This window comes from Bacillus rossius, chromosome 1 (genome assembly GCF_032445375.1).
Source record: "Bacillus rossius redtenbacheri isolate Brsri chromosome 1, Brsri_v3, whole genome shotgun sequence".
Lineage (NCBI taxonomy): Eukaryota > Metazoa > Arthropoda > Insecta > Phasmatodea > Bacillidae > Bacillus > Bacillus rossius.
In genome coordinates, this window is record NC_086330.1 from 27,901,345 (window position 1) to 27,928,564 (window position 27,220).

The window sequence follows — 27,220 nt, forward strand, 5'->3', positions numbered from 1 at the left end:
ATCAAATAAATAGCAGAAGACATGAGTGATTCATTTAAATTTTATTTATTTTAAAGTAAATAAAATTAGTTATCTAGTAACTGATAATCTGTATCATTAACTTTCAGATTTTTTTTCTGTGAACCTAAGGCAATCATGACAGACGAATGAAAGAAATGTTTCAATTATTAGCTAACAGGAGGCTGAACTTTGGGCGCTAGGACATTCTAAACGTTAAAATATTTTGAATTTTGACATATTTTTGTAAAATCTTTTATATCATGAAAGTTCAGAAGGAAACTTCCAATCACATACTTACAACATAGGCACCCATAAACTAAGTTTTGTTAAAGTTCTTAGCTTGAACGGCCTGTGTTCGTCTCTGTGGTGAAAAGTTAACCTAACCAGGGTCAAATCTCCAATCCGAAACTACGTCACGATACCACTGATAAATACCGAGGCAGTCACAAAACAGAAGTACATCATAAGCACGTGCGCATGATCTTGCGACCTTACTTTTAAGTGTATATACACATATAAAATTTAGAGAAATTTTAAATATTTGTTTAGTGGCAAACCAGAGCCGGTCTCACCTCACGAAACACGTGTCACGCCTAGAAGAAAGCAATGATTGACGCCGTGAGAGCAATCTGTCGGAGGTCTATGAGTTTGTAGATCGTTACTCCACGACGCCCAGCTGGTCAAAAAAAAAGGTAGAGCAGGGAGGGGAACAGACGAGGTTGGGACGGCGGCATCGCATTTTTTTTTTTTACATTTTTTATGACGCGCCGGTGTCTATATCGGGTCCTCCCAGAGACTGTAATTTACTGTCGCACCGGCGCGGCGGTCTGCGGCCTGGCGGGAGGGGAAGGATGAATTAATACTAAGTTGGCGGACGTCCCCGCCTGGCGGCGGTGGGGGTGGGGGGGATGGCGCGTGGAGTAGGGGAGGGCAAGGCGCCTGGGCAACCCTCACCTCCCCTCCGAGGCGAACCACCCCTCCGGCGCCGGGCGAGAGCGGAGAGGGTGCGCGCGCATCGATCCCCTGCTCCTTGCCGCGTGGCGGGGAGATGAGGGGCGGTAGGGGAAGAGGAGAGGGAGGGGGACCGTGGGACGCGCGGCGCAAGGCCCACCCCGGCGTCACTCAGTGCTCGCCAGGACGCCGCTCGCGACGGCCAGTCCCCGACCTCCCCGGAACCAGAGCGCACGCACTCGCGCACGCAGGGCCCCTGCCGCGCGGGGTCTCGGGCCGGCTGCCACCTCGCCCACCGACCCCGGTAAGCTCCCGCCGAGACACACGCCACCACCCTACCCTCCCGCTCAAAGCCCATTCACAGTTATCCGAACAATTTTTTTTGTTCAATAAACCGTTTAAAAAATAACTGCCCTTGACTGCAAACACAGAAATGCTTATACGCCTCGTCGATTTTGGCACAAAAGTCCATAACACCCTATTGGAAATACCACGTAAAAAAAAAAACAAGTACAGTAGTACCTTGACTTACGCTACCCCACCTTACGCAATTTTTTTTTTTTTAAATCTTCTCGTCGATTCGTTCGTCTTTTGTTATAACGTCTCGCGACTCTCCATCCTCCACTCCGTCCGCACTATCGTTTAACCTACGACACGTTCGTACGTGTTTCACGCGGAGTAAACGCGTAGCTAACAAATTATTCTTTCGTGTTGTTTTAATATTGTGTGTTCGTTACGAAGACTTCTACGTCAAAATAACGTCGGTTTACGTAGTTATTTTTTTTTAAGTTTACGATCCCAATTAAACATAATTTGTATCCACATGCAAAATTTATACCGACTTACGCGAATTTGACTTACACGATTATTGCTCGGATCTACCTGCCGCAAATGTTAAGGGTATTACTATATTTATTTTTATTTTTGTTAATAAACATTAGAATAAGGTTTTTCGAAAAAAAACAGGTTCATGTTGGGAAACTTTTGACACCATCACGTGATCGAAGCATGCATAAAAGCCACTCGGCACACGTCAATGTTGTATTCGCCAATAGGTGGCGGGACATCGAAAGCAGAATCCAAGCGCGGCTTACGCAAATGTTTAGCTCGCGACTGTTGCTAGGCCATCACTTGGAGCTCGTAAAAAAGGGAAATGAGACATGCAACGCAGAATCGAGCAAATGAAGGAAAGCACAGAAAGCTGTCGGAACAGAAGAAGCAGGGTTCGATACTGGGTCGTCTGTAGTTATAACCAGCTGGGTTACCACACCGTCGCTTTACATTTTTAGCCGCTTAAACTCACCTACTCACTGAGCGGCATGGCGGTATTATTCTACTGAGTCTGTTCAAATTTACTCATATTTTCTATGGGAAAGTATAAAAGATTAGCTGTATAAGACTAATATTTTAAGTATGCTTAAAAGGAACTCAAAAGGAATAATTTCAAAATTTCCATCATGAAGTGATTATTTAAAACAAAAATTATGTCAACAGTACACCAGCAAGGAATAAGTTGAAATGTAATTTAAACTAAAAAAAATTGTTTCAGATGGAAAATACGCATTTAATTATATTTTTCATTTTATTTTATCCAGATGGGAAATATGTGTGATTATTATTTATCATTTTTTCTTCATCTGTTAACATGACAAAGATTTCTTACACCCACCTTCTGACTTTTATTTTTATTGCCATGATCTTAGGTAGGTTTAGAATAATTTTTACTTGAATTGTATGGTTATCCATTTGTAGATTCTATACGATAACGTAATTTTTATTTTATTTGCAAGGGAATTTTTGAGATCACCTGCTATTTATAATACAATAACGATTTGACTAGACCATTGGCTTACAGTGAGTAGTGTAGAACATGGGTTTTCAGCTGCCCTCAATCGAGTGAAGTGGGGGGGAAAGTTAACTAGTCGGCCTTATTGCATTGAGCGAGTTCGGTCGGCAATCTCGCCCAGTTTAATTGACCCCGTTTATCATCACAGCTGTCCGATGGGCGGGAGGGACGAAAAACGACTGTGATTGTGGCGGTTCGTCTTTAAGAGCTTTCATCGCTGCTGCTATAAATTCCCGCAAATCACATCGTGTTCGTTATTTTTTTTGTGCATAACATTGTTTTATTGCAATAAGTAATTAGAAAGCTATAAATTTGATGACTCAATATAAATGCGTTATTTATTTTATTACGTTCAGAATTTATAGGCCAGTTTGTATTTCAATCTAGGACAGTTATATATTTGCGAATTAATTAAACCTATTCATCTGCAACACGAGAAAATCGATCTTATTTTATAAGCTTTAGAGCTACGTGTTGTTAATGATGAAATTTTAATTGTATATACATTTATTTTTATATACTTTTGAATAAATTTTCATACTTAAAATTGCTGTAAATCCTACTATAGACTTTAAGTTCAACATGTCTTCTAGAAGAATAAATATAAAGCACGCAGTGGAGGTGTGAAAAAAAATATATATTTGACCATGATATAATATCCAGAAGGCTAAGTTTTTTTTACGTCTTCCTTGTGACGTAAAGTATACACATTCTTCCGTTGCGAGGATTTCTGTAAAGTAGCTGCCAATACGTGAAGTTGTCCAATTCAGATGACGTCATGGTTAACGTAAGCCAATCAGGAGCGCGTTGGCTTTGACAGCTCGGACAGACATCTCTGCGCAGTCGTCATACGATCCGAAGAACTCCGAAGCTACAGAGAACCCTCACGAATGTCTATAAAAGTATTTTAACACAGTTGGAGACAAATTTAACTGTGAATTTTGCATAAAATTGTAAACATATTAATATTTTAAGAGTATTTCAGAAAAATAATATGATATTGAGAGCAAAATACATTTCAAATAGAATTTATGTTTGTGTACATGCAGTTTTTATGGTATGATTAAACTATAACTAAACCGATCATTTTCCTTTCACCAAGATGAAACGGATACGAAACTTGGTTGTTCAAACCTGGCTCTTTGCAATGGATGTTTTCACATTTACGTTGCCCAATGAGTGTTCCTATTTGCCCCACAATTACATTTAATAAATTTTATAATTTAGTACACTTATGCATGACTGAATTTAGGTCTTTATCTGTCACGTCTGAAAAATTATGTTTTGTTTTCCTTATTAAAGTGATAAAAAAATATTCCATCATTTCTGTGTAACTACTACACCGAATTTATAGCCTATAAACTATTCTTGTGAGAGATTGCTGCAACGAGAATAGAATTAAAGTAATTTTTCTTCGCTGCTCTGTAATTTATGGTCATCCGGGATCTGAATAACTGCTTGCCATTCGTAAAAACCTGTGCACTCGTGACTTTCATATTTTTCTTTAAGCGTGACTACTTTCAAGAAGTAATTTATTTCAGTATCTTTACGCACCGAGACAAATAAATTAAAATTTAATCGGTAAATGTTATTAATGATTAAGTGTTTTCTTTCATATTGTGCTTCGTTTATTTAAATTTAAACAGTCTTAGGCATAATGATAAGGCAAGCCAAATATGCATACTTTTAATTAGAACTGGTTTATAGTAAGCAGATCGAATCAGATTTTCCATTTCAAAATCCATGTTTAGTTAACTAGCAGCTTCAACTTATATTAAAGAGGTAAATTAACTATTATTATTTGTAAGAATAATTCTTCTATTTCTCGAATATTTATAATTGCAGCACGCAGAAAGTAGTTCCAGCCATTCCCATGTATATTTGTTTTGATAGATCTTTGGGTGAAAAAACTAATTTGGTGAATATATGAAGTTTGTGTGATCTGATTTTTTTTATAAGTTTAATTATTACTATAGCTTCTGTGTTCTCTTCATAGTATTATTGTATTAAAATAAACATGTTTGATAATTTAATTATTTGCGGGAGTTTTGGTGTTTTGATAGTATTACAGGTTGATAAACCAAAATGTCTGCAAGGAAACTAGCCAGTTTAACAATCTTTACAGCTTTCTGAATGTACCACTATCCAGAAAATATTCATGGAATACTTGTATTTTCCGGTTTGGGTGCAATTACCAAATTTTGAAAATAAAATAGTTACTAAAATTAAACTGTTATAAACTGGAAGGGTAATATGGAGCGAAGAGGAAGGTTAGGGTGGAATTTTCTCGACGGTGATAGAATGTCAGTGTAATGGATTCAAGCCAAGCATCCCAAAATGACTAACATTTATGAGCACTGAGTGGTGAGGCATCCACTATCACGCAGTAAAGCCAGTCATGTCATAAGCCTCCCTTCGAAACCACGTGACGTGCAAAATTTAGATAGTGCATTCATTTTCACCCTTAGAGCAAGCCACCACAATTCAGACACATTTCTGGGAGCAGCCTTAAAAAAATACAAAACTTAGGAAATTAATTTTTCGCATATTTTTAACATTTGCACACACCTGTACAAGCTGTTCGTGATCAATATATATCCTTACAAACAAATTATTTACAACAATAAACGGATATTTAAAGAAGGTTCCAACTAGAAGAGCCTTAATGTAAGTTAAAAAATATATTTTTATTTATCAAATCGTTTTGTGAAAGACAAAACTAATTCTTGGATTACAAACTTATATAACTATAATGGAATATATCATATTCAAAATATTTTTTTAGGGCTCATTTAACAATACATATATATAAATATTTTTTTAAAAAAGTACTAGAGCTTTATCTCTAAAAATAAACACGTAACAGTATGTTGCTGCATCGATCCCCGAAATTTTGCTGTATCGATGTGAAGGACGTTTCTTGGAGGACGGTGGGTATTTTTCTCGGGGTGCTCATTTTCCTCCTCGCCTGTTCATTCCATGCATGCTCTTTTCTCATGTCACCACACCTTGTCGTATTCAACGACGTTGTTGTCGATGAGAAGCAGAGAACATCCCTTCATTGATTCTGTATCGTTCAATTATACCCTTTTGTCTTGAGCAGAGAATCATCTGGCTTTCCTCGCCCCCTTCGCTATTTCCCCATTTGACTGAGAACTCAAGCGGGCTTTGTGCCACTATCTTTGACTCTGTCCGAGGCCACTAAGTTACACTCTCAAAGGTCTGTTTACGCTGGACAAGTTAACAGGCGCGTGAGTATGAAGCACTAAAAAAAAGTCTACTTGTCCTTTGTAAACAGTCGGTCGAATAAATTGCCAGCCGTTACGCAAGTCGGTTGGTATAGTCCACGTCGTGTAACTTGTCTTACACTTGACTGTTCACAAAAGTAGCACATCAATGGTAACAGTGTTTTCTTTAAAACAACTTCAAGTATTTTTCAGTTTCCGTTAACATCCACTGCGTGTTGATTTGCAAGTGACGGTTGGGAAACGGGTATCACTGGTGCTATTTTCAAAAACTCTTCAAATTTTCGGCAAGTTACACGGCACAGGCTATACATTTGGGCAGCGCAGAGAACGTGACCACTCGCCTTTCAACCCACCGCAACTTTTTAGAAGTACACGAATGCACGAAGGCGCACGTCCGCAAAAAAAATCGTTCTGTTACCCAACGCGTTAGGTAAACTGAATGGTTACCATGTATGTATTAAGGGAACTTCGTTAGTGAACGGAAAGTGCACGTTAGAATTATTTTTGGACGATTCCCGAGGTGGCGGAATATGATGACATTAAAGAAAAAAAATGGTTGTCTGTCAAGTCGGTTTACGGACGATAGTTTAACGTGACAACGTCATAACAAAACATTGATGAAATGATTGCATACTTTTATGAATAAAAATGAATCTATTTATTGAATTATCACTATTTTGTATGGATACAAAGAAGGAGTGAAATGAAATCTACAATTTAATTGATAAATTTACTTTTATTTGCACTCATTAATTGAAATATGTGTATTACTTTAACGAAGAGATTTTTTTTAACTATAACTTTTACACATGTTTGCTATTTAACTTCTTCCAATCAGTGTTATTCTGTTAAGGATAGGACGATGATAGAAAAAGTAGGAAACGAATGGGAGTGTTTCAAGTTTAATGTGCCTCGACAAAGTCAAATCGATGGTTGTTCCAATCGAATGGAAGAGTGATAGATGCGGCGCAAACGTACAGAGATTAACGGGACACAGTGTAACGGGACACATCGTAACGGGACAATGTGCGTTACGGGACACTTTTTCGTGCGTGCAGCCGGCGTTCATCGATTTATTAGACGTTGTTACGTCAATAATAATAATTGTGGAGAATAAAAGTATGTATACATGACCCATACAAATACACAGTAACCATAAGGATAGTTATCTTAAGGATGGTTGCTACGATATACATGTTCCTGAAGCCCGGCCGTTGAAAGGAGGTTGAGTCGGAAAGAGGAGGGGGTAGGAGGCCGAATCCCTGGTGTCCCATCACCATGGGTGGGGTGGGGTGGGGGGTTGAGTTACGAAAAATATTTTATTCTTGTGTTTGCCTTGCTGGTAGGACAAATTCTAGTCAGTATAATTCATCGGAAACCTTACAAGCAACGCAAGTTTTACAGATCACGTTTTCAGTTATTGCCACGATAACATTTAGTTGTAACATATATCTTTAACCATGGGATCTATAGTTACTTGCTGCTACAGATAGTTTTTTTTTTTCACTCTGCGAAGACATTAGTGTTTGGTATTTAATAAATTTTTCTGTGGGGGAGGGGGGAGGGTGGATGGCTACAAATGTATTATTCCTGTCAATATACTACAGGTCTCAAAAAATTATCTTTATTGCTTAACGAATGTCATTTTACAATATCAAACTACAAAACATCGTTTTAGCATAAAAACTATTGTAACACATTTGGCGTATTACAAGTCCTATTTTGCGTCCTTTAAGGTTTTAAGTTCTAAATAGCTGTAAATTTATTGCTGTTTAAAACTCCAAATATATCTATTCTCTTTACGTTCCTAAACATGAAAAATTTCAATTGCATTGTAAATTTTCCATAAATATACGACGTTTCACCCAAAACAAATTAAACAAATCGGAAATGTACCGTATGTGTATGGTAAATTCCTTATACACTAGCGCCACCTTTCCCCAGACCTTTTCCGCCCTTTCCGCGCCCGGTCATGTTTGCGTCCTCCGGCAACACGATGAGGGTAAGGCAAATACAAATAAAAACTTTGCAGGTTAGTCAGGAGGAAGTACAGTTTTGTTTTTCCTTTGCCTCGAGTCACAGCAGTGCATGCTGGCCTATAGCGTGTCTCATCATTATTTTGCAGTGAGCATTTGAAAAGGTATTTATACTTTCTCTCTCCGATGCACGATTTTTGCCATTCGCAGTGTCCTTGTATCGGTGTGCTCTGTCGCCAGATATTCGCCAGAGACCACAAAAGTTTTGGACAAAAACATCGTACGGTAATATATATATATATATATATATATATATATATATATATATATACATACATATATCTGAAACATTGCATTTTGAAATCAGAATTATAAAAATACATTTTCCTGCTGTATTTCACCAAGAACATCATACCATTATATATATTTTTAAATTGTTTATGTTTCTTAATGGAAAGAGGGTTTTTCGATTTTAATTTTTTGTATCATTTAATTTTTTAAAATGTTGGCACTTTTGAGCACAGCCCTTAATTTAGTTTGTTATTAATAGTGAACGACTGCTATAAATACTTTTATCGCGTGAAATAACAATTTGTGTTGCCATTGAATAATTTTTTATGCTGAAAAGATTTCAGTTTTAATAATACCGTCAATGGGTTTTGGGAAAAAAACTAAATAGGAAAAAATAAAATGGAAACTTATTATAATGAACGATGGTGCACAAAACAATATTTTCGGTGTTGGCAAGCCGAGAAGTCTGAGTAGTAGAGGTGTAAAAATAACGAAAAAAAGCGTACCCGTATGTATTCGTTACTATAACAATCAGTAATCGTTACTTCTGATACCGCATAACATGCAACGAATCGAGTCGTATTGCGTACGCGTACAGTATGACATCGAGTAAATAATAATAAATAGAAAATATACAAATAAAAATATTTGATAATTAACAGTTTTTGTTAACCAAGAAACAATTAAATCTCATTAGAGAGGCTTTATTGTATTATCTCTTTTAAGATAATAAAAAAACGTGAAAATTCGCGATAGTAAAAAACAAAAACATACATATTTCTAATTTGTAAAAAATACTTTCTTTCGTTGTTTCTGTTCCAATCTCAAACTTTGTCTACACCTTTAATAAACAGTAAAAAAACTTGGACGACGAATTTCCAAATTATACTTTACTTAATAAACAAACATGATTCTTTGTAACGTAAATTCATCGAATATGCGCGCGCATGCGTGAAACATACGAAACATGCGAGTAACGAAATGCAGCCGTGTGTAACGTTTCGTTACTCGTATATAGACGGCGCACCCGTTACTCAGTTAACGAATACGTACGGTTTGCTACAGCTCTACTGAGTAGGCGCCATTCGCTCTGCAGCGCAGCCCAAGAGGAGCGAGAGACAAGACAGAGCGAAGCGCACGCCCGACCTTAAACAAGGCGCGCTTGTCGGTTGGCTGGTCGGAGGGGGGGTTATGGTGGGGGGTTGGGGGTGGTGTCTGTGAGGAAGACGTGTCGGGTTCGCCCCAACGCTGGTATCGACCTGCAGCGCCGACGGGCCCGCGAGCCACACCCTGATTGGGTTTCTAATTACCCAGCAGCCAGGAGCGGCCGTTCAAGACGGCCTAGAGCGGCAAGGAGGTGCCAGGGAGCATGCCTGTGTGTGTGTGTGTGTGTGTGTGTGTGTGTGTGTGTGTGTGTGTGCTGGGGCGTATTTTAGGGGAAGCCTTCTTTTCACAGACGAGTGAGCCAAACGTCCGATCGTGCATCTTCGGTTTTTTTTTGTTCGGTTAGGTTAGCTACATTATAAATATACTTTAAAACATTGTGGACTGTTGATTTGGTTAGGATAGCCACATCAAAGATTCTCCTAAATAAATACACCTGTTGTGGTACGGAAACAAAAAAAAAAGCGAGCATGAACTTCGGGGAACTTCGGGTGTGGCTCTCTCGTCTGTGAAATGAAGGCTTCCCGTCTTTTAGCTGGGCTCCTAACTGGAGGACGAGATGGACGAACACATATTTTTTTTTTCCATTCACAAACATATTCTCACTTCGTATTCTTTGATGAGGGAGACTACAATTTTCGGGCGTTGCGAAAATTCCGATCGCACGAGGGGAATAGTTAGGTACAGTTAGGTACGCCACTCCGACGCATGCGCTTGCGGTCTAATGGGAAGACGTCAAAAGGGGAGGGGGGATAGGTACGTAGCGGAGAATGCTATATGCTAGTTGTGACGCATAGACTGGGAGACTGCAGGGGAGAGGTCGAAATGACGCAGCAGTGATGCTACGGAATTCTCGTATCGCCGATTGTGTTTGCCTAATCATCAGTTTTCGTAACGGCTAACTATTGACATTACAATTTTTTTTAAAATAGTTTTAAAGTAACTACCGTTTATTTATTTATGTAGAAGAGAGTTATTGAAATGTGCAGTTAACTTTATAAGTTTCATTAATATTTATGTAAATAGTGTGATTCAAATGTTAGCTTGCAAATTTTTTTTTTTTTGGTATGTGAACACTGTGGTTTGTAATGCGAAAATGCCTTCTAAGATGGACTTACACGTGTTTTTTTTTCTTACAATATCATACGTTCTTTGAATGATTCTTGCAATGAGGTGGATTGATATGAATTACTCATTGCCTTGTTTAATTTGGATAATCTTTGATCTTCGCTGATTTCCAATATTACATACACATTATTTTTATGGCACTTTTTCAATATCGGAAAAATACTCAAGTAACAGATTTTGGACATACGCAATTGCTAGTTTGCACAGTATGTTATAGAGAAAACCCCTAAGAACGGACAAAGAATGATTAATACACAAAACACACAGCCAATATCAGCCGATGTCAAGTGTTAAATCTATAGACAGCATAGAGAATCCCGTAGAAGGAATTAGAACTATATCAAGGCACATACGAACACCGCGGGCTGACAAAGACGAGACAGTTGTGACAGCCTCCTCTTTCCAGCGATAGGTGTGATTAATGTCTTCGGCTGACACTTGTACGGTCTGAGGCTGAATTATAAGTATTTAAACACTTTTTTATAGGATTACTTCACATTTTTACATATAAATATTATCCGAAATAAAATATTTTTGACGTGGTATCGTCTAATAAATCGATGAACGCCGGCTGCACGCACGAAAAAGTGTCACGTTACGCACATTGTCCCGTTGCTCTGTGTCCCGTTACGCTCATTTTACGCTTGCGCCGCATCTATCTCTCTTCCACTCGATTGGAACAACCAACGATTTGACTTTTTCGACGCACATTAAACTTAAAACACTCCCATTCGTTTCCTACTTTTCCTATCATCGTCCTATCCTTAACAGAATAACACAGATTGGAAGAAGTTAAATAGCAAACATGTATAAAAGTTATAGTTAAAAAATCTCTTCGTTAAAGTAATAAACATATTTGAATTAATGAGTGCGAATAAAAGTAAATTTATCAATTAAATTGTAGATTTCATTTCACTCCTTCTTTGTATCCATACAAAATAGTGATAATTCAATAAAAATGATTCAATGTTATACATAAAAGTATGCAGTAATTTCATTAATGTTTTGTTATGACTTCACGTTAAACTATTCATCGTCCGTAAACCGACTTTACAGACAACCAATTTCTTCCTTAAATCGTTCGATCTGAATAAACTCTATGCACAAAAACACGAATCACCGCACCATCACGCCTGATTCGCGAGCTGCGCTGAGTAGAAAGGAGCGAGAGCAGCGGTTGTGACCAATTTGCGCGGGTTCCCTTCCCCGTCAATACGCTCGCACGTGACGCAAACTCAAGGTCGTATCAGCGAGTTGTATATATACGTTAAATAATGACGCCACAATTACGTCTCTTAACGGGCCTCCCTAGTAAAAATGTTTAGCGCGTTGGGCCACTGGCCACGTGCTACGGCCAGTGGTTGGGCGGGGCGATATACCTGAGCATGTCGCCTGCGCTGCGGTGGAGGGGGGAGAGGGCGTTTCAGCGAGGGGGGCGGAATAATGGGAGGTTGGAGGGGAAGGCTCTTTTGTCATTGTGTGGAGTTCATTTGCTGCTCATACCTGCGTTATCTGCGAACAAGATCGTGGCAAGAAAGGTGACTGTTTTTCCCTTTCGCTACATTCAACCAAAAGGATAATGTTCTCGCATTGCCTTGCTTGCTTCCTGACAGTGTTTATTAACTTGAAACATTAAATTAGTTTTGCGATCCAGTCCATATCCATCAAATGCAAACAATCGTCAATTCTGTTTAAACCATGTATTTTTATTTTTTAATTAATGTTCTACATAATTAAGAGATTTACATACATTACAAAAATTGCTGTCATCAACAATCGATGCGTTAACTTGTGTTTTCAGAAAAAATTTGCAAAAATTATATCATTAAAAAAATTTCCAACATTATACTTTCGAACTGACATTTGTGTGATGAATGGTTTTGCACGAACAGTTACCCTTTCATTCATAAAAGTCTTCCGCACCGCGACGAGAAATCACGTCCTACTAATAGATTGAGTAATAAAACTGGGAATAAAATGATGAAAATAATATTAAATATTTTTACTGTTAGACACAAATCAACTTTTGAAATCGCAATAACGACAAACAAATTTTTAACTTACTTCCTGAAGAAAAAGTGCATGTCAAACTCACTTTAAAATTCTGTAAAGAAAAAAAATGTCAGGAACAAACAAGTGTTCCCACCAACGACGCATCGTCAACTTTGTATTCTAGGGTTCACGTCGTATTTAGTTACATTAAATATTACTGCATAATATTATTTTCTGGCACTTATTACATGTTTAGCATTTTATTTTATATTTTGCATATTTTTTAATGACTTTAACGTTGCATAATATGATGAATAAGTATACACGAATGAACTGGAATCCCGTTCCGAGTTACATACAGACTGTTTACTACGAGCAGTGTAAATTTCTTAGCTGTTGCAACAATGGCCTACAGGTGGATTCAGACTGCAGGCTTAGTCAGTCACGCTGAATCCACCTGAGTTCAGATTTTATCGAAGACAAGTGCGGGTGGTATGGAAGAACTCAGTGTGCACTGACTGTTGTGCTCAAGGTGTCAGTGAAGTGTATAACTGTAATCACGGGCGAAAATCTGTAGGATTCCTATGAGGCCCGCGGGATAACGTGAAGATTTTGCAAATGCAAGCGGGCCCCCTCAGACGGACTTTTTTATTTCAGGGAGGTTCGGGCCACCCTGAGATTCTCCCCTCCTCCCGGAATCTACGCATGCAGCTGGAATTAATTTACGTCATTTGGTGCTGTATTTAGACTGTCAAAGAAGATACGAAATATGGCTGCTTTGATAATTGACGATAACTCCTTTTTATTGTGAAATAGTACCCATCTACAAAGAAATCCCTAAATATACCACCATTACTGTTGGGAATTTTCTATACAAACTATCAAAATAATTTTGGTTTCGTCACTGTCACTAGCTGTTATTGTATCATACGAAAACATGTAGGTTTTGTGTATTAATTTACGGTATTCATCTCTGTCAAAAAAAAAATCTTTTTCGATAATAGAGTGTAAGCAAGGTAGAATACAATGGCTAATTTTAAAATAAAAATGGAATAAAGTATTTTTTGCTTGCAGTAGTTAAAATTGTTGAATTAATTTAGTTGTTTGTTTAAAAAAAACTTTCTAAAATCAAATAAACTACCTACTTCCTAAATAGATAAATAGTGCTTTAAGAGTTCACACGCTTTCATAAATATTTAAACGCCAACATTTCAAATGTAGATTTCACATAATGATAAAATCTTATCTATTTTCATGGTCACGCCTAATGGAAATAATAAACAACAATTCGTCATATATGTTTTTTATGCTTTTAATAACTACTCTACACATGAGTAAATTTCAATATACATAAAACTGAGGAACTCTGCATTACATTTTTAATCTGTGTACGACACTAACAGAAATTGAACCATAAAATAACATTTTTATTTTTTAATTAATAAGTATTTCATCAACGTGAGCTATGCTTTCATCTCAATGAAGCCACTCTACATTGAGGAAGTGCACATGTATTCAGTCTTAACAACATACCCTCCGGATCACAGAGTAAACGAATGAATGGAATTCATAACATTACGCAGGGTTTTAAGACATATTTTCCCTTCTACTCAATTGCAACTTCTCACTTAGCGCGTATAATGGTTTCAGTAAACATAACATAAAACATATTCGCCCCATATACAGTAGAGGAAACAGAAATGTTTGGAACACTGTAAACTAATTGTATTGTCATTTCTGTAGTCGCTCGAAGCGGCAAACTATCTTTCTTTGTTCAATAAAACGAAATATTAAAACAAACAAACAATAACATTACGTTCAGACAATTCGTTACGTGAAGTGAATGTAATAAAATACACAAGACAGTTACACACATCATTACCAAAACACAATCCCATAAAAATCATATAATATTACATGTCGACTTAAAATTATTATTATTCACCATGATAATTTATTGCGGGTAGCCAGCAGCAAAGGGACACAATTTTTAATCATTTAATTAACTTTGACAAAACTTGTAAAACCTGGCATGAGCAAAGTAAGCTAATTCACAATTTTATTTTGCGTCAAAATATTAAACATCAACTAGTAATGAATTAAGAGTATGCTTCGCTTGGTAGAACACCGAATATAGTCATCTCCAGGTATTAAACTGAATTTTGAAAGAGGGACTCAAGTTTCTGAAGAAGTTGTTGACTTTCCTGATGATCCATCGACAGTTCGTAAACGGTCTCATCGTCGGGATGTCAAGCTTGGGACCTTTTTCCTCACCATAGACCCGTGGTCTGTTCTGCCACTCGCACAGCTATCCCAGCCTATACGAATAGCCGAGCGCTACTACTCCCGTTGCTTCTATCATGTTGGAGCTCGCCCGCAGTCGTACTTCCCTATCCAGCCTGCGTAATACACGCGTCCTACCTGCTAGCCGCCAAGAACACGTTCGTTTGTGAAAAAGCCTCACCCGCCAACAATACTAACTCATTAATTATAATATGCAAAACATAAAAACATTACATATGCGATAAAACAAAATTTGCTGCTGTCATAAGCCAAAGAAAAAAAAATCTATTTGAAATACAACATAGACAGATAAATCTAAAATAGAGTTATCGATAGTAATGTTTTAATAAACAGAATAATATATGTCGTATTACACTAAATACGTGATTTTACTGACAACCGAATTTAAAAATAATAAAAATTACTTTTTTTTCTTTTTTAAACCATAACCGCATAGAAGAAACAATACTTTAGATACAATTTTTTGTATAATCATACGACAGGACTAAAATTACATTGTACGTAATAAGTATTTGCTTATAGGAATTAATGCTGCAGAATATACGAATAGATTCAAATGCATAGAATTTAATATATTGTCAAATTGAATTTGAAATGAATTATCTGTTTTTAACTACAAATATAATTTTATTATATCTCACTTTCATTCAAATTTAAGAGTGTCATTTTCAACAAAAAAATAGCCACAACTTCACTTTAAAATATTTTAACTTGATACTTATATTGTATAACTTTTGATGAAATTAAATGTTAAGAGGTTCATTTAAGTTTGTAAGGAAACATAAATATAACGTTCAAAATAAATAACAAAAGTTTTGTCTAGTTAGGAGCTCCGCGTCATGCAAATAAAGGAAAGTTAAACTTTTCAGTATACGGCAGCAATAATTATAGAGGAAAACGTTATTTATTCATTACTTTTAATTCCCGTTTGGAGAAAATAAATCGAAAAGTGCTATACCGAAAGTATAAAGTTGAAGTTCAATATTGCTTGTCAAGTAAGTTCAAGAACAAAATAAAAAAAAAATTTGTTTTCTTGAATCTACTTTTTTCAGAAAAGTATACATACATACAAAATTATTTGAAATAAAAAAAAAATTTAGTCCTTGAGTATAAATTAACTGAAATATTTTTTTAGTTAGTTAATTTTTTCATGCAAAGAAATATTTAATTGCTAAAATCATGAGAACATAATTTATTACATTTATGTATTCCAAAAACTTATGTTTAAGATCAACTATATGCTATTCAATTTGCCCAAGAATTTTACTGCAATAGAAGAGCATTACAAAAACACAATTTAACTAATGTAGGTATTATCACAATACGTTATGTTCATAAACTATATTAATGGGAAACAAATATTTATCCTTTAATGATATGCAACTTTTTCCTTTGAGGTAAAAATTGAGGTATATTTAATGTAATAAGTAAATCCTCTCATAAAATTTACTGAAACTAATATTCTTCATTGTCCGTCATATTATGATTCCAAACAGTTTAAATCAACTGAAACATGAAATAAAATAGTACGGTTAACCATGAGGTGTGTAAGAAATTAGAGATTGCTTTGTAAAATGTTTTAAAAATTTCTCATGATATATTGTGATTATTATGTTCGTACATAATGTAAAAAAAAATTCAGTACATGAAATTCAACACATACTTTGTATTGCAAGTTATTAAACATATATTTTAAAAACACATGTGCGTATCTAAGTCGAATTGTTATGTAATACATTATGAACATTACCGATACAACTTTCCTTCCAAATAACTTTCACCCAAAGATAAGGCCGCGGACAAATTATACACACTGGTCGCACGAGGAGCTGAAATAAGTCATATAAGAAAGCCGGCCGGAGTAATTCTTTTCAAGCCAAAGCTAAAAGTAATGGATGTTGTTTGTCTAAAGCAGGCAGTGAAATGACATAGAAGTTTACAGAATAGCCATATAAGATCTTTGACGCTTCTTATCCCGTCAGTGGACTGTACGCGAAGAACCAACTGCATCATGGCCCGCCGCCAGTTTTATACTTACGTATGAATACACTTGTAATCGTTCGTTTGTATACTTATGTATGTTGCCGACATCGATAGGTATTATTTGGCAGCTCGATGTGGATTTATTCGAACACGTTTGCGCTAAACACGACATATTTTTACATAAGAGTGACATCGCGCACTGAAAAAAGTTGCAGGTAACGCAACAGTGATACAAATATTACATAGTTCGAACATTTTCTGGAGCACGACATTCACTTTGGGTAATACTAAGCTACTTGATAGGTACACTTTACCCGCTTTAAAAGTGATAACTTAAAAAAAATTGTACATGGAAGCAGACTCAGCCATATGTTTATTGCTGTTGCATTTGTCATAAACCTACTACATTCAATACGGCCTGCAAGTAGAACCCATGCTTTTTTTTACGACTTGTGTACAAGCTGTGGTTGTAAAGCGAATTTATATTCTTAGTTAACTAACGTCTATCATAACTAGAGACCCGGAAAATTCGCGGGTTCATTTCGTGTTATGCTAAAATTCAAATAATTATACCTTAATGCTGCTTCTGTCATTGGTTCACTGTAATCTGAAGGACTGAGGGCCAATTAGAGACCCTCACTCATAGAAGTGTCGAATCACAGGCCGCCCAGTCGAGACGGCTCATAAGTCAGCTGCCAATGAACAGTTGGCATTTGCCCGAGTGTTTAGAGGATATTGGAGTCTATCCTGGAGGTCATTGAACCCGCGAATTTTCCGGGTCTCTAATCATAACATATTTGGAATAAGGCTACCTCAATTTTTTTTCTAGATTGCTATATTGTTATATATAAGTATTACTTCAACGGAAATATCTGGTAATAATTAATAAATGAAAAAAAACATGAAATATTAAAGATTATTTTTTTTCAACAACAAATAATTTATGGTTTACTGCTTTGTGTACTATATAAAAACAGAACAAGCTTTCAAAATTTCACAATTTCTTTGATTATCCGTTATAGTTATGATTTGTTTTAACTCATAAATATTTAAGTTGATTGCCAACGTCACGAGTGTACAATAATTTATTTCACACCGCTCCGGGTTGCAGGTAAAGTAACAGGCGTGCAATTTGATGAGAAACGCGTTCTACATATTCAGGCCCTTTAATTGAGCGTGACGGACCATGTGCCAAAAATGTAACAATTTATTATAAGTAGGTGAAGTATTAAAAAATAAAGAACTTGAATGCAAAATAATGCATCTAACAAAAATAATTTACAAGGTTCTTTCGTGGATGTTGTAATGTGTGGGCAATATTTACTTAATTTTGGTTTTTGGATAAATTAATTGTGGTTAGTAAATTTTAATAATTTTGTATAATTGCTGTAAAAAATTTATTTGCTGCCCTTATTAATTAATCGAGCTGTAGAAATAAGTTTATCTGAAAATTTACGTCATCTTTATTAAACATTGCCACTAATTATACTTTTTAACTTCAAAATGGTTTTTGAATTTTGTAATTAATAACGTACCATCCATAACTACATATGTGAACGATCGGTCACTGACCCTATCTTCAATCCTCCTCGTGACTCCTGCGCCAGGAGGAACATTTATATACTTCTGACTAGCTTATTTAATATAGAACTTCCCTAGTTTAAACTTTTTTATTTATCATTCCACGAACATTTTTAAAACAGTGCAGACAATCAGATATCTATCCAACCAAAAAGCATAGCAAAATGACATTTAGTTTTCAAAATACGATATTTCTTTTAATTTAAGATACATTTTATATAAAGCTACATTTTAAAGTATCAAAACTGTTGTAAATAGTTAATCATTTGGTTAATACCAGTATAAAATTTTTCCCCGGCATTGTAAGATGTGTAAAATAATTTTGGAAAACTAAAATAATTTTAAAAAATATTGGGTAGTATAGTAATTGTTTTTTTGAATTTTTATTAAAAATAGAAGGAAGAAAAATGAAGTGTATTTTCATGTTAACAGTTAAATATAAATTATGTCGAATTAGCTAGCGAGACTGTAAAGCCACCAATAAATAGTTTTTACGACAACTTTCAATGTGTTGATTGATCAGTTTCAATACTTTATTTCGTAATACATGATCTAGTATGGTAAGCTTTAGGATATTTGTAGTTTAAACAAAAGCGATGTTTTAGAGATACACGAATATAGTCACAGAGTAAGTCGAGCACATGGTACTGTGGCGAGGCACACTAAAAGCAATTCTGAGAATTTCTTTCGGTCACGGGATTATCTTTTGTTGCCGGTTGTGGGTTGTCTCCCTTTCACGCACGCACGCACACACAGGTAGCCTGTCTCCCCTCCGGGCACGGGTTCCCCCACCCCGCTACCAGAGCTCTGGGCTGCGAGCTGGCTTCGCCGAGCGGCAGCACGAGACGGTGGAAAACTTTCAGGATTTGCAGAAATTGCGGAAAAGAAACCTCGGAATCCAAAGCGATGACTATATGTTTTAAATACATGAATTTCTTCAGAAAAAAATTATCTTTTTTTCTAGACTTCTACTTTTTTTCTGTCATTCTTCTAAGCAGTATAAAATGGCCCCAAAGTTGGACAAGTTGGTGATTTTTTATTTCATATTTTGATAGAAAAAAACAAAAATGTAAACATATACAGACAATTCGTGTAGTATCTTCTCGTGGGTGAAAAATTTTCAGATTAGTAGTGTCGATTAATAAAGTCCCATCAATATTTTAAAAACATAGTGTTCCACTAACTTCTGATGCTACTAGGGAGGCCCCTTAAGAACAATAGTTGGGGAATTATTAAGGGTAGGACGATATAGAACTTTTCGTTACGGCACAAATTTATGTTGTGGTACCCGTGATTTTAAAGGCTTCCAACAACTTTTCTATCTATAGATAGGAACAGGAAAAATTCGCGGGTTCAATGACCTCTAGGATGAACTTTATAGTTCTAGGTACACTCGGTCAAATTTCGCCCTCGCATTGTCTGCTGTCTTGTGAAGGTGTCCCAATGTAGCGGCCTGTGATTCGACACAGCTTCGGTTGAGTGTTTCTCACTGGCCCAGAGTCATCCAGGTGAGTTTTTAGCCAATAGCAGAGGCAGCACTGAGGTATAACTAGTATATGGATTTCCGGCTGTCGTGAAATGAATCCGCGAATTTTTCCGGTCTCTATCTATAGATAGATACAGTGATCAAATCAGTGAGTGACTGCCACGCCACTAAAGTCCACCACCGCTCCTCCTTGTGGGTACGCCACTGCTCGCGCTACATCAGGCCGCTTCTGTCCCTCCTCGTAGGTGCGCCCCTGCTATCCAGCTAAAGCACACCATTGCCCCTCCTGTTGGGTAAGAGACAGTCTGTAATCGTAAGCCAGTCATTGCCCCACATCGCCACTAACAAGGTCCTAAATAAGTGAAACTGTATAAAAGGTTTAAAAACAATCGTGTGAAAAAAATGAAAGTATTCAAGTAAATATCAAGGAGAGTAATTATAAATCCAAATTTTCTCCCTTAGGTTAATTAATATAATTTTAAGAAGACTAAGCTATTTGTATTACTATTTTACTGGAAGAAAACATTAATATTTTACAGAAAAAAACCACCGAGAAAGAATTAAAACGTAGATAGTTTTATTACAAAAAAAACAGTGTTGACAGCCACACACGACTGCTGCAGAGAAAAAAAGTACACCCTTAAAATTAAATATGCTGCAAAAAAATTTAAATTGGAACAAACATGGTGACGGTAAACCAGCAAAGAGTCCGACTATTGCTTATCTATTTAAACACCCGCACGGAGTATTGGGGGATGAAAATCAGTATTGACTGGTAAAAATCTGAAGGAAAAAAATTCGAATTAAAATAATAAATCTTTTGGGGTGCAAATAGACCCCCTGCCCTCTCCCTTACCTGAGGAATCTTTGCGCCAAATTGCACTTCTTTTGGCCGCTCCCTCTCTGTGCTACACGATGGACAGATATGCGAAGTCTCTTCTTTGTTATATATAAGACAAATGTATGTAGGTATGTGTATGTTGTATGTAAAGTATACCCCCTTTTAAAAAAATCTATGATCTTGAAATTTTTAAATTTTGCACATTTTACGATCAGGACAAAATGTAGTTCACTATCTGCCCTAGATTTCGAAACACCTCCCCATCCCTGTTTCCCACAACTCAGAATATAAATTAGTAGTACTTCTTGATGAAATTTCTCGTATTCTGTGTTCAAAATAAAAGGGATATTACGGAATGAATCTGGTTTAAAAAATATGACTAATATTCCTTAAAAATGCAAACTCTTCCTGCGTTAAGTTCCCGGAAACGCCGAGCACTTCAGTAAGTTTCATACAAACCAAAATTACTTCGCCTTATACGAAATTTGTGCAACTTCGATAGAAATGTTGCTTGATCAAGTTCAGTTATTCAGTAATTACTTTGACCCTGGAGTTATTTCCAGCAGCTAACATGCTTGCAACCAACCAAAAAAGTATTAATTTATTTTCAGAACCCCCCCAAAAAAAATTGTTGTAGAGATTGACGCCGTATTCATAAATATATCATAAGAGACGTATGAGAGGTGAAGCTATGATGAGAAAGCAGCGACGGATTTCCACAGTGAAATTAAACGTCGTACCTGGAGAGAATCTCGCTGACTTAAGGGGGTATTTTCCGTTCCAGGTCATTATTTCATATTCATAATTAACACGGTTAAACTTGTAGAATTTTTGTGTCACCGAACGTCATAAATTTTTATAAATATATGGCATACTTTTGCATGATTAGCAGTCAAAGTGTAACTTTAACATTTCTTTTGCAATATAGATAAAGAGAACCCAATGGACTATATAAAAGAAAATTTTTGGATTTAAAGAAAATGCTGTTGTCTACTGCGTGGTATAGTTTAAAAATCTTTAAAAAAATTTAAAATCTGAGTATATTAACAGGCTAATTAAATTAAATTTTTTTTCTAAATTAAACCAAACCTTATCACATGGTAGTCAGTAAAATTGACTATAAACCTAAAAAATTGATGTTTTACATTACATTTCATTTTCCTTTTCCATCTTTCACATAAAAGTTACAAATGCAACTTTACCCTCCAGTTCTGCAAAAACAGTATGTGATATATACTTTTTTTTTCGTTCTGTGAAAGTTAAGCCACTAAAAAAGTCGGCAATTTTATTAGTGTGTCACGTAAATATAAAATGATAACCTATAACAGGGCATACATCCTTCACGTCTTCCACTTTTTCTTCGTGCAAAAGACTCAGGACTAGCATTGCCGCAGAATCCAGCACATAACATTTTTTTCTCTCTAGATATTTTCACAAGTTTTATCTACGTCTTAAAAATAATTCCACTAAGTGAAAATTAACGGAATGTTAGAAACTGCAGGGCCGCTCTCGGCAGGCCCGGTGTTGCTGCGAAACATGCTGTAGGTATACTTTTCTGTACCAGTTAAATTTTATTTTGGGCCGCGGGGTTTTCCGGCAATATCCCCCGTGGCGCCGTTAAAGCACTTTCTAGAAAACGACCAGGAACCAGGTGCCGGCCATGAATTTTCCATGGCTCTGCAAAGTAGCACTTAGGCAGTACGTGAACGTTCTGGAACACCACCTTAAGAAAGAAGGATGGGCTCTATCGCCCTTTTTTCCCACCCCGTTCCTTCTTATTTCTTGCTCCCAGATAGTGTTGTTCAGGATCCTCAATAGATACTTAAATAAAGCTGAGTCTGGGCAGAGCCAAATAGTTAAGAAGATGTTACTAGTTAAACGCGTCTAAGTATCCATTTTTTATTCACTAAAACAATAGGTAAAGTCCCTTTGAAGTAAACGTAACAAATCATAAAGATTAAAATCTAGGGGAAGAATAACAACATTTTTTTTTGTTTCTTTATACCTTGCTTTAGTTTTTAAAAAAATGGTTTAGAATATGGGACGCCTGAAAAAAAGGACAACACAAGTTATAACATTTTTTTAAAAAAAATTATTTTGACAACCCCTATGGCGTTAAAGGTATATTGCCCCAATTCCGTTTGATTTCCATTTTAGTTGCGCTTTTGTTCCCTCAGAGGTGTGGTGCATCATCCTTTATGAGTAATCATTGCGAAAAATAACTGATACACAGCAATAGCAACATGGAATAGCGTGTAATTTTTAACTAAACTATATTACCATATTCCCCCCATAAAAATTTTTTCTTTCTAGACATTTCCTTCTAAGAAAAAAAAACCTTCAGAAAATAACGTAATATTGTTTTGTTTTACATTAAAAATTATTTTGAAATAAACTAAAGAAATATTTTTTTTTACAGAATATGCTTAGTACGTAACCACATCTCGTTGAAATAAAAGTTAATAAATATTTCATTGATAAAAATTATTTTTTTATTTATTTTGAAATTCAGATGATTTATCGATATGCAGTACGCCGAAACTCATTAGTTCAAATATGATTATATAAAAACATGAAAATACATTTAAATGACTGCAGATCGTTGATTCGGAAAAAAAAAAACAAATTTCCGCTTAACTTATTTCAAGTATTCACGTATAAACGTTGTAAACAAAACATTGAAAATAACATACGAATAATAATAATACCACTACATTCTAACCATCAGTAAGAAACAAAATTATGACACGCTTTTCAGTAAAGTAGTAACGACATGCCCGTGACTCGATGGGGGAAAAAAATTCTTTCTAATCGGAAAATACTGTCGCGACCACGAATTTCGTCACACTGGCGTCACAGCTGCGTCAAAAGCGATTTACTAGTAAATCGTTTAATTATTGTCGTGCTCGTCGCGATAATGTTAGTGTCATTAATTCCAGAGAGGCAGGAGCACATACCGTTATGCAACCAAACTTCGTTTTCATTGGACCGTAGGTAGAGACCAGAAAAAAATTTGGATTCGTTTGGCGTTGTGCTAATTAAAAAGAACAAAAAGGTTCTCGCCGAAGAACCAGCCAATAGAAGAATGAAACATTGGTAGAGAATACATATGACTTTGCATTTTAGCCTGACGCCAAACGAAAGACCTGATACCTAGGGGCAGGCATTTTTCGCGGAAAAAGAAATATTAGCGACCATTAGACTGCAACAAGGCATATACCCCCACCAGTGGTTTCTTCCTTTTGATTTTCGGCCGTCTGCGAGAGAAGTCGTTACTTTATTTTGACCGAGCCACTCAGAACGCGTTTGCATCCGCGCTGAATTACTGTGGATTCGTGCTGTGACAATCTACGTGTACCTGAAGAGAACTCACCCAATCACGAAGCACAGACTTTGCGACACGGTTTTAACTTTCAGCTGGTCTCGGAAACCTTTCGCGAAATATGTATCCCCGTACTGATATAATATTTTATAGCAACTGTTACATCTATTGTATACAGTGCTAAAATGTGCTAAATGAAAACAGTTGCATAAACATAATTTTACCATTATTTTTAATAGACTGTATATTAATATTTCTAGAAATGAAGTGTATCTTTTATTTTATGGACATAGACCTGTTTCTAACTTTTTTTTAAATTTATGTAGATAGAAATTCTTGTGGGAAAATGCGCGGATTCATTTCGTGATAGGCTAGAACTGCTTCTTCTGCGATCGGGCCTCAATTTATCTCAAAGATTCTGGGCCAATGAAAAACACAGAACGAAAGCAGTATCGAATCGCAAGCATTCCAGTAAACAGGTCCAGCAAGTCAGAAGCGATTGAGCAGGTGACATTTGTTCAAGTCCTTATAGTATTGTGGACTCCAACCTTCCATCCTAGAGGTCATAGAATCCGCGAATTTTTCCAGTTTCTATGTATGAATTGACATTCTCTATATCCCGGAGACTTAAATCTATTTGGGGTCCACAAAACAAGAATAAATATATAAATATGTGAAATATCCGAGTCACAATGTCCAAGCACATGTTATTATTCTTTTTTTTGGCTCTTGAATCACGATTTATAATCCCTGGCGGAGTGCATATTTTTTTTTGCGAAAAGATTGAGAGAGTAGCCGTGTGTTAAAACATTGTGGCGTTGTGTGTGAAGCGTGATTGGTTGAGTTTCTTTCAGGTGCATGTCCACCGCAGGCACACGAATGACCGCCTTTCATTGCGGAAGCAAAACGCGTCCTGAATGGCCTGACCATGGTGGGGCAATAGTCTCTCTTGCAGACGGCCGCCAATCACGGGGAAGAAACTGCCGACGCGAGCATATTCTTTTGCAGTCTAAAGAGCGTTCAGATAATTTTTTTTTTGTCCGCGAAAAAAAAATGCATGTCCCTGCTAATCGCCATCCGATGACGGAAGCATGAAAGGCCACAGTCGACGCGCTTGAAAAGTCTGGCGGCGGCGATGGTTGGAGTGTAGCGCCGCAGTTTGCCGCCAGGAGCGCTGGCGTCGCGTCGATCGGGAACTCGCGTCACGTAGGCGCGGGCAGTAAAAAAGAAAGAAAGAAAGAAACCGCGGGTCCCGCCCCGCACACTATCGCGCGGCTATATGGGGGTCGTAAACTCGTCTGGACAGGCACGTCTGGTTGGAGCTGGCGTGACGTTCCCCTTTCCCCTCTCCTACCACAATCTCTCTCAATCTCTCTCTCTCTCACTCCCTCCCTCACACGCACACACACACACACACACTACCATCTCCCGGCCACAGGGTTGTCAGATAGTGCCAGTGGTACACGCGTCCTCCTGCCACCGCTGTCACGGCAAAAGTGTTTGCAAAACAACTTCAAGTGGCTCTCGGTTTTGGCGAACAAACAACAAGTGAAATTTTGAGAAATTCGTACCAATGTCACTACTTTGGAGAGCTACAGAAAAATCTGAGACAAGTTGTATGACACAGATTATACTCGTGCCCTTTTTTGAGCCGTCTGTACCCTCGTACGTCGAAGCCATAATGGTAGGCCTACTCGAATGCACCACCATCAGAATTTTATGAAACATATAGCCTAACAGCGTTAACTCAATAATTTGAAGTCACTGACTGTTCAGGACACGTAGTTATTTTAACATTACCGAAGCAATGAAAAATTTACAAGTTAGTTTGTCGGGTGGCGTTCTACTCTTCAGGTAACTTCAGGACTATGAGATTATTCCTGAATTTATTTACTGCTTCTGATACATACCTATTTTGTTACGAGAAATACCCGCACGGAAATATAGAAATGAACGACATTCAAAAGCTAATGACCTTCTAGTTTGACACAATTGCACTATTATTTTGAATGTCCCGTACTATTAAATAACACATTATTGAGTCTTACCTATTACCAGAATCATTTGCAAGTGGAAAACGTGGCGGACCTTATAGTTAGACGTTGGGTATCTTTGGAGTACTCCTCCCCTACCACTACTTACCAACTCATTCCGTCAATACTTCATTCACATCTCATCGAACCCTCATAATATATTATGCCACACACACACACATTTCCCCTTTGAAATACTTTCAGTAACTCTCGCATCCATAACATAATCACATCATAAATACTATTTATTATCTTTTTTCCCCCATGAGGTCATCATTGTGCGTCCTTTTTGATAAATGAGCATCTTTTTTGATGACCACGCGTCCAAAATGTGCGTTTATTTTATGAATTTGCGTCTTTTTAGTTTAATGTGGGTCATTTTTGATGACTGTGCGTCAAAATGTGCGTCCTACATAATGGTTATGGACTGAGCTCAACCAATACTTGAGAACTTGAAGAACTAATGGTCCAAAGATTTTAGGTCCTGTAGATAGCATATTTCAGGGACTCCTAGTCATTTAGAATGCATATGTGCGTTGAGTTTTGATCACTGTATGACTCCATGTAAGAATCTGATAGGTCTCTCTAAAAATTCATAGACAAAAAAACTATTGTCTTTAAATAAATGATTGAAAATGGTTGTTGTTTTGAATCACGTATTGATAAGAATTGTTGTTCTTACTGTATTATACCACTCACTGCGAGTATACAGTGAGTTCCCGGTGGCAGGGATCTCAGTTTACCTGTATCTTTGGTGAAGTTTGGATCGTATGGTTTTAGTCTGGTGAAAACGTTCAGTGACCATTCTTGAGAACTTGATGGCATCCATACCATCAACTGCAGTGACATCAAATATCAAAGCATCATCAGCTGGCGGTGATTCATCACCAAACTGTGCATACTGTGGAAACGACGCAAACTTGAATTGCGAATGGGTGTGTGCCTTCGCGATTTTAATAACTCTGAGGTGTTACATACCAATCTAGCATGTGTTGCAGTCAGTTTATTCGCTATGGAAACTTCAAAAGACATGTTAAGCATTGCCAAGTACTAGTTGCACAATTGCCAAGACCC

The 27,220-nt window shown here is 36.8% G+C and overlaps 1 protein-coding gene across 1 annotated transcript in view; it reads left to right on the forward strand.

Moving 5' to 3' along the window:
- The first annotated feature begins 1,124 nt into the window (after positions 1-1,124).
- Positions 1,125-27,220, forward strand: part of LOC134533472 (sex peptide receptor) — a 586,089-nt gene continuing 559,993 nt past the window's right edge. Inside the window, exon 1 of the mRNA XM_063371004.1 lies at positions 1,125-1,255. The gene's annotated coding sequence lies outside the window, so the exon portion shown is untranslated. The remainder of the gene's footprint in view (positions 1,256-27,220) is intronic.